Raw genomic sequence first — 15,292 nt, forward strand, 5'->3', positions numbered from 1 at the left:
GTGACACCTCTGCACAAGAGAGAGGAGGGTGGGAAGTGCAGGCTCCCAAATATATAGCTAGAAGGCAAATCAGAAAGGAAAACTTGTGCTATAGTGCCATCTGCTAGAAAACAAAAGAAAGGGTTCCAATTGCCAACCTGTTGAACTGTTAGAATCAAAGTAAACAAAGCTTTACCTAAGTAAAAAAGTTGTTCACTGTTTCAAATGCACTGGTGGAGGCACCTCTATCTCATCAAACACCATGAAAAATCATAGTAATACTGTACCACAAAAAAAGGAAAGAAAATTATCCAGCAAACTCAAAGTCACAGAATATTGGGATCTGATATAGTATTAAAAATAGCTCTGGGGGTGCCTGAATGACTCAGTTGATTAAACATCCAATTCTTAGTTTTGGTTCAGGTCATGATCTTGTGGTTTGTGGGACTGAATTCCTCCTGGGACTCCTCACTGACAGCAGGGAACCTGCTTGGGATTCTCTCTCTGTCCCTCATTCCCTCTCTCTCTCTCTCTGTCCCTTCCCTGCTTGTGCACATTCTCTCACCTCTCTCTCTCTTTCTCTCAAAATAAATAAATAAATTCTTTAAAATAGCTCCTATGAAGAAATTGAATGAGCTACAAGAAAACTCAGAAATGCAGGTCAATGAACTCATAAATAAATAAAGAACAGGAGTACTTTACCAAAGAGACTGAAATTTTAAAGAAGAACCAAACATTAAAGAGTACATTATCATGATGAGCACTGAGTAATGTACAGAACTGTTGAATCACTATATAGTACACCAGAAACTAATATAACACTGTATGTTAACTACACTGGAATTAAAATTTAAAACATAATTTTAAAAAAAGAACCAAACAGAAATTCTGGAGCTGAATAATTCAATACATGAGGTGAAGAATGCATTCAAAAGCACAGAATAGAGCAGATCAGATGGAAGAGAGAAAAAGTAATCTGGAAGATAAGAATCTAGAAATGATTCAGGAAGAAGACGAGAGAGAAGTAAGATTTCAAAGAAGTGGAGAAACCCTATGAGAGCTATCACACTCCATTATAAGAGCCACCATAAAGGGGCACCTGGGTGGCTCAGTCGATTGAGTGTCCAACTTTGGCTCAGGTCATGATCTCACAGTTCGTGGGTTCGAGCCCCACATCGGGCTCTGTGCTAACAGCTCAGAGCCTGGAGCCTACTTTGGATTCTATCTCCCTCTCTCAAAAGTAAATAAACATTTTTTAAAAAGGTTTTTAAAAGAAGAGCTACCATAAAAATAATGGGTATACCTACCAGAAGAAGAGAAGTAGACAGGGGCCTTTTGTTTTGGGAAACAATCCTAAAATATGTGTGGAACATATTGCAAAAGACTACAATTAGCCACAACAATCCTAGGAAAATAATAGTGAGGGGAGCTAAGATGGCGATAGATTAGGAGGATCCGAGGCTCCTCTCCTCCTTTGAACACTAGTAGATAACTATCAAACAATTCTAAATAAATACCCCAGAAATCAACCAGAAGACTAACAGAGCAAACACCACAGCAATAGGGAGAGAAGAAGCCACATCAAAGAATTAGGAAGTGTGGAACCATGGTTTGCAAGAGAAACTGAATGGGGCCTGAGTGCTGCAGAGGGGATGGAGCCATGGTTTTAGAAAAAGGAGAGAGTATAGAGGGGAAGGAGCCATGGTGGCAGAGAAAGGAGAGAAAAGAACACAGAGGAATGCACAAGAACATTTCCCCAGAGCCATTAGCTGGGGAAATGAGAGGGGATAATTTTCATGATTCTTGCAACCTAGAGACTTAACACTGGAGCTTTAAAGGTCAGTAGGCTTTGCTGGGGTAGAGTCCGAAGGGTACTAGTCTGCTCCTGGAGAAAAGGCAGACAACCAGGGGCAGCCTGGAAACAGCATTCTGAAGAATGCCTGGGTCAGAGGGAGAATTATTCACTCCTCTAGGAGTGCCTCCCTGAGAGGCAGCTTTCACAGAGAGGCCTCTCTGGGGACAAAAAGCCAGCAGGCACCATTTCCCTCCCCAACCACTCAGCATGAACACAGAGCCACCTGCTGGAAACAACATAGCACAACATTGGCTGCCTAACTTGCTTACACCAAGTCCAGCCCTCTTTCTGGCAAGACTGCCCTTCTCAGACAAGTTTGCCTCTGTCCCAGCACAGTGGGCCTCTCCCCCAGAATACCAGCACAAGCTCTTGTCCACACCATGTCCCTAAAGCCTGTTGTTTTAAGAGCAGCAGACTTGGCTGGATTAGAGCCTGGAGGCCACTGTGCTACTCCAGAAGAGAGGACAGGTAAACAGCCCAGATACATACAGTGTGGAAACAGCAATCTGAAAAATGTCTGGGAAACATAGAAGAGAGATTATTGGCTCTTCTCAGAGTGCTTCCCTGAGACATAGCATTCAGACCCCATTGTCCTCCCCCGCCCCCAGCACAAACACAGAGCTACCTACTGTAACCAGTGTAGTGTCAACACTGGCTGCCTAATCTGTTTACACCAAGTCCTACACCCCCTGCACTCTGGTGGGACTGCCCCTCTCAGTCAAGCTTGCTACAGTCCCATTGCCACAGGCCTCTTTCCCAGAAGACAAGCTGAAATCTTGCCATGTCAAGTCTCCTAATCACAGAGTTCTACGGGGCTTCAATTCTAACAGAAATAGTATCAGGACTCATTTAACAAGCCAACCAAAGCAACGTGGCTAAAACTCACCAAATTCTGGCCAAGGACCAACCACTACACACTGCGGGCAAGGAGAGCCTCTGCAGACAACTGGCCTGAAGGATAGAGCAGCCAAAAAACAACAGTAGAGTGCACTCAGCACACAGCAGAGGCACTTTCTTAAATGCCAACCCCTGAACACTACATGACCTCCTCTTAATAAGGCCATCACTTACAGGAGCAGAAGATATAACTGGCTTTTCTAACACATAGAAGTAGGCAGAGATTTAGACAAAATGCCAAGATAAAGGAATTCATCCCAAATGAAAGAACAAGATAAGGGCACAGCCAGAGATCTAATCAAAACAGACATAATTAATATGCCTAATGGAGAATTTAAAGCAACAATCATAAAGCAACAATCACTGGGCTTGAGAAGAGTGGAAGATATCAGGGAGACCCTTACCACAGAGATTTAAAAAGTTAAAAAATAATCAGAAATGAAAAATGCAATAACTGAGACTGGAAACAACATTGATGCATGAATAAAAAACTGGAAGAAGCAGAGGAATGAATAAGTGATATTGAAGATAAAATAATGGAAAATAGGGAAGCTGAACGAAAGAGAGAAAAAAGAAATATGGAACATGAGAATAGACATAGGGAACTCAGTGACTCCTTTAAACATAATAACATTCAAATTATAGGCATCCTAGGAGAAGAAGAGGAAAAAGAAGGAGGAGGAGGAGGAGGAGGAGGAGAAGGAGAAGGAGAAGAAGAAGAAGAAGAAGAAGAAGAAGAAGAAGAAGAAGAAGAAGAAGGGATAAAAGATGGCAGAAAATTTATTTGAGGAACTCACAGCTGAAAACATCCTTAATCTGGGGAAAGACACATACATCCACGTCCAGGAGACACAGAAAACTCCCAACAAAATCAACAAAAGCAGGCCAACACAAAGACTTATTGTAAAGAAATTTGCAAACTATAGTGATAGTGAAAAAATCTTTAAAGCATCAAGACAAAAGACATCTTTAATTTATAAGGGAAGACCAATAAAGTTAGTAGAATATCTCTCAGCAGAAACTTAGTAAACAAGAAGGGAGTAGTGTGATATATTCAACGTGGTGACTGAGAAAAATCTGCAGCCAAGAATACTCTATCTAGCAAGGCTGGCATTCAGAATAGAAAAAGAGATAAAAAGTTTCACAAACAAAACTAAAGGAGCTCATGACCAGCCCTGCAAAAAATATTAAAGGGGACTCCTTGAGTGGAAAGGAAAGAACAAACGTGACAAAGATGAGAAAGGATCATAGAAAATCTCCAGAAACAACCACAAAACAAGTAACAAAATGAAAATAAATACATATATATCAATAAGTACTCTGAATGTAAATGGACTAAATGCTCCAATCAAAAGACATGGGGTGTCAGAATGGATAAAAAAGCAAAACTCATCTCTATGCTGCCTATAAGAGATTCATTCTAGACCTAAATACAACTGCAGATTGAAAGAGAGGGGATGGAGAAACTTTTATCATGCATGTGGACATCAAAGGAAAGCCAGATTAGCAATACTTATATCAGAAAAACTAGACTTTAAAATAAAGAATGTAACAAGAGATAAATAATCGATAATACAGGGGACAACCCAATAAGAAGATTTAACAATTACAAATATTTATGTACTCAACATGAAAACACCCAAATATATAAAATAATTAATAACATAAAGGAACTCATTGATAATAATACAATAATAGCAGGGGACATTAATACCCCACTTACAACAATGGATAGGTCATCTAAGCAGAAAAACAACAGGAAAATAATGGCTTTAAATGACACACTGGCCCAGATGGACTTAACAGATACATTCAGAACGTTCCACACTAAAGCAGCAGAAGACACATTATGTTCAAGTGCACATGGGACATCCTCCAAAATAGATCACATACTAGGTCATAAATCAGGCCTCAATAAGTACAGAGTGAGATCATACCATGCATATTTTCTGCCTACAATGCTGTGAAACTTGAAATCAACCACAGGAAAAAAATTGGAAAGACCACAAATACATGGAGGTTAAACAACATGCTATTAAACAATGAATGGGTCCACCAGGAAATCAAATAAGAAATTTAAAAAAATACATGGAAACAAATGAAAATGAAAACAATAGTCCAAAGCAGTTGGGATGCAGTAAAAATGGTTAAGAAGGAAGTACTAGCATTACAGGCATACCTAAGGAAGCAAGAAAAATCTCAAATAAACAACCTAACCTTACACCTAAAGGAGACAGGAAAAGAACATAAACAAAGCCTAAATCCAACAGAAGGGAAATAATAAAGACAATAGCAGAAATAAATAATATGGAAACAAAAACAAAAAACAATAGATCAATGGGGCCAGAAGCTGTTCTTTGAAAAAATTAATAAAATTGATAACCCCCTCGTCAGACTTACCAAAAAGAGAACAAACACAAATAAATAAAATCACAAATGAGAGAGGAGAAGTAACAATCAACACCACAGAAATACAAACAACTATAAGAGAATACCATGAAAACCATATACCAACAAATTGGACACCCTGAAAGAAATGGTAAATTCCTAGAAACATATAAACTACCAAAACTGAAACAGAAAGACAGAAAACTTGAGTGTAACAATAATCAGCACAGAAATTGAATCAGTAATCAAAAATCTCCCAACAAACAAAAGTCCAGGGCCAGACAGCTTCACAGGTGAATTTTACCAAACTACTTCTTAAACTATTCCAAAAATAGAAAAGGGAGGAAAACTTCCAAATTCATGCTATGAGGCCAGCATTACCCTGATACCAAAACCAGATAAAAACTTTACTAAAAAGGAGAACTACTGGCCAATAGACTGATGAACATGGATACAAAGTTTCTCAATAAAATACTAGCTAGCTAGATGAATGAATGAATGAATGAATGAATAAACAAAATGCTAGCAAAACCAATCCAACAGTACACTAAGAGAATCATCCACCATAATCAAGTGGGATTTATTCCTGGGCTGCTAGGGTGGTTCAAAATTCACAAATAAATCAATGTGATACATCACATTAATAAAAGAAAGCATAAGAATTCTATGATCCCTTCAATAGGTGCAGAAAAAGATTTTGACAAAGTACAACATTCATTCATGATAAAAACTTCCAACAAAATAGGGATTAAAGGAAACATACATAATATACTGAAGGACATATACCAAAAAACCCACAGTTAATATCATCCTTAATGGGGAAAAACTCAGAGCTTTTCCTCTATGATCAGGAACACAAAAGGGAGCTCCACTCTCACCACTGTTATGTAAAATAGTATTGGATAGTTCTAGCCATAGCAATGAGACAACAAAAAGAAATAAAAGGCATCCAACTCAGCAAGAAAGAAGTAAAACTTTCACTATTTGCAGATGATATGATACTCTATATATAAAAACCTGAAAGACTCCACCAAAAAAATTGCTAGAACTGATAAATGAATTCAGTAAAGTTTCAGGATACAAAATAAATATACAGAATCTCTTGCATTTCTATACACTAACAATAAAACAGAAGGAAGAGAAATTAAGGAATCAACCCCCATTTACAATTGCACCAAAACCATAAGATAACTAGGAATAAACCTAACCAAAGAGATGAAAGATCTGTACTCTGAAAACTATAAAACACTGATGAAAGAAACTGACGATGACACAAAGAAATGGAAAAATATTCCATGCTCATGGATTGGAAGAACAAATGGTGTTATAATGCCTATACTACCCAAAGAAATCTAAATATTTAATGCAATGCCTATCAAAATGCCAACAGCATTTTTCGTAGAGCTAGAACAAACAATTCTAAAATTTGTATTTTAGAACAACAAAAGACCTTGAATAGCCAAAGCAATCTTGAAAAAGAAAGACAAGCTGGAGGCATCAGAATTCTGGACTTCAAATATTACAAAGCTGTAGAGGTCAAGGCACTAAGATATTGGCATAAAAACAGACACATAGATCAATGGAGCAGAATAGAAAAAACAGAAATGAACCCACAACTATATGAGCAATTAATCTTTGACAAAGCAAGAAAAAAGACCCAATGGAAGAAAGACTATGTCTTCAACAAATGGTGCTGGGAAAACTGAAGAGAAACATGCAAAAGAATGAAACAGGACCATTTTTCTTACACCATACACAAAACAAATTTAAAATGGATTAAAGACCTAAATGTGAGACAGGAAATCATCAAAATCTTAAATAAAGAACACAGGCAATAACCTCTTTGACATCAGCCGTAGCAACTTCTTTCTAGATATGTCTCCTGAGGCAATGGAAACAAAGGTAAAAATAAACTACTGGGACTTCATCAAAATAAAAACCTTCTGCACAGCAAAGCAAACACTCAACAAAACTAAAAGGCAACCTTCAGAATGGGAGAACATATTTGCAAATGACATATCTAATAAAGGGTTAGTGTCCAAAATATATAAAGAACTTCTAAAACTCAACTCCCAAAAACAAATAATCCAATTAAAAATAGGTAGAGGATATGAATAGATATTTCTCCAAAGAAGACATACAGATGGCCAACAGACCCATTAAAAGATTCTCAACATCACTTATCATCTGGGAAATGCAAATCAAAATTATAATGAAATATCACCTCACACCTGTCAGAATGGCTAAAATCAACACAAGAAACAACAGGTGTTGCTGAGGATGTGGAGAAAAGGGAACCCTTCTGCCCTGTTGGTGGAAATGCTAACTGGTGCAGCCACTCTGGAGAACAGTGGAGAAGTTAAAAATTGAGCTACCTTATGATCCAGCAAAATTGTATTACTAAGTATTAAGCCAAAGAATATGAAAATACTAAATCGAAGGAATACATGCACCCTGATGTTTATAGCAGCATTATCTACAATAGCTGAATTATGGAATAAACCCAAATGTCTACTGATTGATGAATAGATAAAAAAGATTTCGTGTATATATATACAATGGAATATTACTGAGTCATAAAAAGAATGAAATCTTGCTATTTGCAATAACATAGATGGAGCTAAGGAGTATTATGCTAAGTGAAATAAGTCAGAGAAAGACAAATATCGTATGATTTCACTATGTGGAATTTAAGAAACAACACAAATGATCATGGGGGGATAAAAAGAGAAGCAAACCAAAAAACAGATTCTTAACTATAGAGAAAAAACTAATGGTTTCCAGAGGGAAGGTGGGTGTGGGTATGGGTTGGGTAGGTGATGGGGATTAAGGATTGTATGTGTTGTGGTAAGCACAGGCATTTTATATAAATGTTAAATAACTAAATTACTCACCTGAAACTAATATTACACTGTATGTTAACTACCTGTAATTTAAATAAAAACTTTAAAAAAAATAACAAAGCTGGACTTATCATAATTCCTGATATCAAACTATTCTACAAAGCCATATTAATAAAACAATATGGTACTGATACCATAAGACACATAGATGAGTGGAACAGAATAGAGAGACAAGAAATAAATACCAGCATATCTACACTTAATATTCAACAAGAAAGCCAAGAACCTAATGGGAAAAGCATACTCTCTTCAACAGCTAGTGCTGTGAAAACTGGAGAAACATGTGAAGAACAATGAAACTGGAACTTCTCACACCACTCACAAAAATTAACTCAAAATGGATCAAAGACTTAAACATAAGACTTAACACTGTAACACTCCTAGACAAAAATATAGGAAAGAAGCTCACTTATATTAGTTCGGGTAATTTTTTTTTGGACATGGTACCAGCAGCCCAAACAACAAAAGCAAAAGTCAATAAATGGGACTACATCAAACTCAAAAGCTTCTGCATAGCAAGAGAAAAATTAAAAAATGAAACAGCCTACCAAATGGGAGAAAAATTTTGCAAACCATATATTAGATAAATGCTAATATCCAATATATATAAAGAACATAACTTTATAAAAAATAAACAATATGATTCAAAAATGGGCAGAACTGAATAGACATTTTCTAAAAAAGACATCAAAATGCTCAATAGGCACATGAAAAGATGCTCAACATCACTAATCACCAATGCAAATCAAAACCCCAGTAAGATATCACTTCACTCCTGTTAAAATGTCTATCATCACAAAGACAAGAAACAAAAGGCACTGGCCATGATGTGGTGAAAGGCAACACTTATACAATGTTGATGGGAATGTAATTGGTTCAACTCCTAATGTTCCTCAAAAAAATTAAAAAATAGATCTAACATATGACCCAGCAATTCCACTTTGGGTATATACCCAAAGGAAATGAAAACAGAATTTAAATGAGATACCTGCACACCCATGTTTATCACATGTTTATTCACATTAGCCAAGATATGGAAACAATGCAAATGCCTATCAATGGATAACCAGATTAAAAAGATGTGGTATATATACACAATGGAATATTATTCAGTCATGAGAAAAAGGATATCCCATCATTTGTGACAACATGGGTGGACCTTGAGCATCTATGCTAAACAAGTCAGACAAAGAGAAGTAGTGTATGATATCACTTATATGTGGAATCTAGAAAAATAAAACGTATAAAAAAAGGAAAAAAGAAAAAAGCAGAGTAAAATGGTGGTTACCAGGAAATGGGAGGTGGGGGCATAACACTGATGGTATTTAAGGTCACAAATTTATAAAAAGTAGTAAATAATTCATAGAGATCTAATGGATAGTATAAGCATTATAGACATAATATTGTTATATAATAACATAATGTGATAAATATGGCTTCAATGGCAATCATATTAAATATATAAATATATCAAAGTAAAACACTGTACACCTTAAATTTATAAAAAGTAACGTCAAATTTTCAAATAAAATATATTAAGGAAAAAAATACTAGGATCATGATTGTCAGGTCATGTAATAAGCCTATGTTTACCTTCATAGGAAACTGTCAAACTGTCTTCCAAAGTGATTGTACCATTCTGCATTTCCCACCTTCTGGGTGTAATGAATGAAAGTCCCTATTATTCTGCACCCTCACCAACATTTGATACTGTCATTTTTTTGGATTTCAGCCATTCTAATAGGTAGATAGTGGTGTCTCATTGTTGTTTTAATTTGAATTTTCCAAAATAACAAATGATATTGAGCATATTCTTATACTCTTACTTGCCATTCATAGATCTACTTTGGTAGTAAATGTTCAGATCTCTTGCCCATTTTTAGATTAGATTTTATTATTGTTAAGACTTCAGTTATTTGTATGTAAGTAATGAATCACTGACTTCTACTCCTGAAACCAATATGGCAGTATATGTTAATCAACTAAAATTTAAATTAAAACAAGACTTCCATTATTTTAGTATTCCAGAAGTCCTTTATTAAATACATTTGTCAAATTTTTCTCCTAGTTTGTGGCTTATCTTTTATTCTTTTAGCTGTACTTTTTAAGGTTTAATTTTTTACAGCTGTTTAACTTTTTATTTAACAACAATCTTAGAGAAAATTTGCAGAGATAGTGAAGAGTTCATGTATGCCTTTCATTCAGTTTCCTCTAATGTTAAAATTTGTACAACCATAGTAAAATTATCAAAACCAGGACATTAATATTGGTGCACTACTACTGCCACAAATCTTATTCAAATTTCACCAGTTTTTCCTCCTAATGTTCTTTTTCTGTTTCAGGACCCAATCCAGTATTCCAGAATGAATCTAATTATTATGGCCTCTTTATCCCCTCTAGTCTATGACAGTTCCTAAGTATTTTCTTGTCTTTCATGACCTTGAAGATTTTGATGAGTATTGGTTGATTGGCTATTTGTGGAGTGCCTCTTAATTATAGTTTATCAGTTGTTTTCTCCTGAGGTTATACATTTTTAATTTTTTTTTAGTTTATATATTTATTTTGAGATAGAGTTGCACACAACCAGGGGAGGGGCAGAGAGAGAGGGAGAGAGAGAACCCCAAGCAGTCTCCACACTGTCAACACAGACCCCTACTCGGGTCTCGATCTCATGACCTGAGCCAAAATCAAGGGTCCAACACTTAATCGACTGAGCCACCCAGACACCCTGAGATTATGCATTTTTTTAAAGAGTACCACAGAAGTGATGTATTCTCAGCACCTCATATCTGGGGGTACATGATATGTCCCTTTTGGGTGACGTCCTTCACTTGGCTATGGTGGCCTCTGCTGGGCTTCTTCACTGTAAACTTAGCTTCTCCTTTGTAATTATGGGATATCTTTGATAATATGAAAATACCTGTTTCTCCTAAAACTTTTGCTCACTGGTTTCATCATTCATCACCAGATCTTGCCTGAAACAATTAATCTTGTGGCCTTTGTCTAGTGATGATTTTGTAGGCCTTTCATTTCTTCAACATGTATCATTTAAATTTGCCTGTAAGGAAAACTTCTGCTCTCTCCCATTTATTTATTCAATTTTTTATATCAACATGGACTCAGTGATGTTTATTTTACTCTGTGAGTTATAATACCATGCTATCATTTCTTATTTTGTTACTCAGATTGTTTCATAGGTAATTAGGAGCCATTAATCTTTAGTTTCAGTTTCTTTGAAAATTACCATCCTTTTTCAAGTACTTATTTTCTGGCACCATCATTTTGTACATTCCCTGCCCCAGCCCTGGAATCAACCACTTCTCCAACAAACCCCATTTTCTTTTACTGGGGAATGCAACATAGAAACCAAGATCTGGTCAGTAGATGTGCTCACTGCTGTTGGAATTGGTCTTAGGCCCTCTCAGCAGACAGAGCTAGAAAATGTATATCTATGAATCCATGCACACATACACACCTCTATTTATTCAACCCTAGAATACACCTGAAGTAATTACAGTATTTCCAAACCATATTCCTGTGAGAAGTACAGCATTTGTATACAGTTCTTTTTGTCTTTAGCCTTATATTGTGCAGTCAAAATAATAACTATTTTCTAAATTTACTTAGGTGTGTGTGTTGTTGTTTTTTATTCCAGATCCCCTTCAGTGTGTTTATGTTGCACATTTGTAATAGACTTTCTCAGAGGTTAGAGGGATCTTCACTTCATACATGTGAAATCTTATCTCCTCGTTTTCTGAAGTAGTTCTGGATAAACTTAATTTTCTTTTATTAATTTATATAATATTGGGATATTTAAAAAATATTTTTATTTCATGGATGTTTTATATCTTGGACATTAAGATTTAACCTTAGGGCCTTCACCAGCCTCCCTCTTCTGCCCCTCAGTTGTTCTCAGTCTGACTTTGTTCACCACTGAGGTTGGGAGGCTGTAGGTGGGGTGGAGTGAGAGAGATCACACACTGGCATTTGGTGACTTTTTTTCCCTTTAAGATTTAATTTTCATAAGGTGCAATTATTATTTTTTCTTCCATGGATTGTGCCTTTTTTTTTTTTTTTTTTTTTTTTTACTGTACCTAAAAACTCATATCTAAAGTCAAGGTCATGAAAATTTTCTTACATTTTCTTCTAGCAGTTTTATAATTTTATGTAAATATAATTTTGTTTGTCATTGTACATAATTAAGCCTGATTCATTTTGAGTTATTTTTATGCAAAGTGTGAGGTACATATTGTTCATTTTTTAACTACGGGTGTCCAGGTATTCTAGCACAATTTGTGAACAGATAAAACTATCTGTCTTCTACTGAATTGTCTTTATGAAACATCAGTGGTGCAAGTTTCTGTTCTACCAATCTATGTGCCCATTCTTTAACCAATACCCCCACCATTTTTATTATTGTAGCTTATTAAGTCTTAAAATTTGGAAATGTGAGTTCTCTGACTGTACTTTTTCAGAACTGTTTTGGCTATTCTAGTGCCTTTGCCTTTCTATACTTTCCAAATAAATTCTAAAGTCATTTTCTCAATTTCTACCAAAAAAAATTCAAATTTCTTGTGAATTGCATTGAAACTATAGAACAATTTGCAGAAAAGTATAATCTTAACTAATGATCCATGAACAAAATATGTTAATCTATTTATTTAGGTCTTTAATTGTCATAGACTCTGGGTCTAAAGTTCTCTCTTGTCTAGCAAGAGAGTGGGACACAGGATGAAAAGCCAAAAGATGGCTAATGTCTGAGAAAAGACAAGAGCCCCAAATAAGGGTCCTTGCCCCATTTTTGTTAGGATCAGAAGGCTTACAAACATGGTGATGGACGTGAACAAAGAGACAATGAATCTGTGAACATTAACTGAGGATGTAAGGAAAAGGGGGTCGTGAAGATATTTGGGGTTAGTGGTTTGGGTTAATAAAAAACAAAATCCTGGTGCCAGGCACCCAGTAGAAGGTTGTTTACAGCGGACATGAGGCACCACCTCTGTTTATCTTAGCTAGTCTAGGGGATGAGACAGGTAGGACATGTGACCTCAGACTTAACAAGGCACCTTTCTTTTGTTAATCATCTCCACCCTGGGCAACTTCACCCTGCAGTGCAGAATGGCAGTCTGTAGCCCAATTTACCTGTTTACCTGTCTTGGTCCTTCCTTCCTATGAAATCAGCTTTCTGCTATAGTACTAAATTGGGAGTGCTTCCGCCCTGAATACTTAATCTTGTTTATTTCATATACTTATGTTCTATATTGGGGCCTTTACCCCTCCCTATTTTGGGCGACTTTGCCCCTCCCTACTTTATTCTGGGGGCTCCAGCCCCCCTTTACTCTATTCTGGGGCTTAAGCCCCCCTTCTCTATCCCTATTCGCCTAATCTTGTTTACCCAAACTTGGGTGTGAGCATCCTATGGCTTTGTACTTCTTTATGCCTTGTTAACCCATTGGTGTAAATCCCGAGGGATTTCTAAGCTTATTCCCCACATTTAATTTCTCTATATTTTTTTAGTATATAAACCTTTTCTATCTTTTATCATTTATCCCTAAGTATTTCATATTTTTGGTACTCTTGTAAATGGTTTTGATTTTTTGTTTTTAATTTCTTATTGTTTGTTGCTATTTTATAGAAATACAATTGACTTTATATATCATTCTTTATTCTCCCCAAACTCAGTTTCAATAGCTATTTTGTGGAACCCACTAGATTTTCTACATAGATAATCATGTTTCCTGTGAACATAGTTTATTTCTTCCTTTCCAATATGGATTTTTTTTTTTGGCCTAATTACACTAATTTGAATTTCCAGTAGAATGTTGGAGAGAAGTGGTGAAAGTGGACATCCATGTATTGTCCCTAATCTTAGGGGTAAGGTATTTAGTCTTTTACCATTACATATGATATTGTTGAAATTTTTTCGCAGATGACCTTTATCAGATTAAAGAAGTTCCCTTCTATTTGTGGTTTGCTGAGACTTTTTATTGTGATTGGATGTTGGATAATGACAAGTGATTTTTCTGCATCTGAAATAATTTTTAAAAGATTAATGTGAATTATATTGATTGAATTTTAATCTTTTAAGCAAATTTTTAATGTCTATTTTTGAGAGAGAGAGAGGGAGAGAGATGGAGTGCGAGTCAGGGGAGGGGCAGAGAGAGAGGGAGACACAGAATCTGAAGCAGGCTCCAGGCTCTGAGCTGCCAGCACAGATCACAACCTGGGGGCTTAAGCTCACAAACTATGAGATCATGACCTGAGACGAAGTTGGAGGCTTAACCAACTAAACCACCCAGGCACCCTGATTGATTTTTAATCCTGCCAACCCTTATTCAATGTGGGACAAGCCCCACATCGTCATGATGCATTATCTTTCTAATATATTGTTGGATTTGATTTGCTAAAATTGTGTTTAGAATTTTCCGTCTATGTTAACGGGAGATATTGGTCTGAGTTTTCTTCTAAAGTCTGTCTGATTTACAAAGATAATGCCAGCCTCATGAGATGAGTTACAAAGTACTCTTTTCCCTTCATTTTTTTTTTTTTGAAAAGTTGGAACATAACTGGTGGTGTTATTTCTTCCCGAGATGTTTAATAAGATTCACTAATGAACCCATCTGTGCCTGGAGTTTACTGTGTGGGATTTTAATTTCTTATGGCTATTCAGGCTATCTATTCCTTCTTGAGCAAGCTTCAGTAGTGTTTTTGTTTTTTGTTTTTTTGTTTAATTGTGGTTAAAAACACATAACATAAAATTCGCCATATTACCTACTGTTACATGAACAGTTCTAGACAGTTAAGTATGTTCATAAGTATGCATAATAATGCAACAGATCTCTAGAATTTTTTCATATCACAAAACTAAAACTCTATGCCAATTGAACAAAAACTCCCCATTTCCTCCTCCCACTATACCCTGGAAATCATCCTGTTTCTATTAGTTTGACTACTTTAGCTACTTCATATAAGTGAAATCACACAGTATTTGTCTTTTTGTAACTGGTTTCTTTCATTTAGCATAATGTTACCAAGGTTCATCCACAAGGCAGAATGTGACAGGATTTCCTTCCTTGTTGAGACTTTATACAAGGTATACATACATGCATTGTATGTATATACCACATTTTCTTTATCCATTCATCCAAAGATGAATTTGGTTAGCTTCCATCTCTTAGCTAATTGTGAATAATGCTGCAATAAACAAGTAATGCAAATTTCTCTTCAAGATCCTGATTTCAATTCTTTTGGATATATACACAGCAGTGGG

At 36.0% G+C, this 15,292-nt stretch overlaps 1 long non-coding RNA gene across 3 annotated transcripts in view; it reads right to left on the reverse strand.

Annotated features, from left to right (window-relative positions):
- Positions 1-15,292, reverse strand: part of LOC106969971 (uncharacterized) — a 67,913-nt gene that overhangs the window by 22,882 nt on the left and 29,739 nt on the right. The window lies entirely within an intron of this gene.

The sequence above is a fragment of the Acinonyx jubatus genome, chromosome A1 (assembly GCF_027475565.1).
Source record: "Acinonyx jubatus isolate Ajub_Pintada_27869175 chromosome A1, VMU_Ajub_asm_v1.0, whole genome shotgun sequence".
NCBI lineage: Eukaryota > Metazoa > Chordata > Mammalia > Carnivora > Felidae > Acinonyx > Acinonyx jubatus.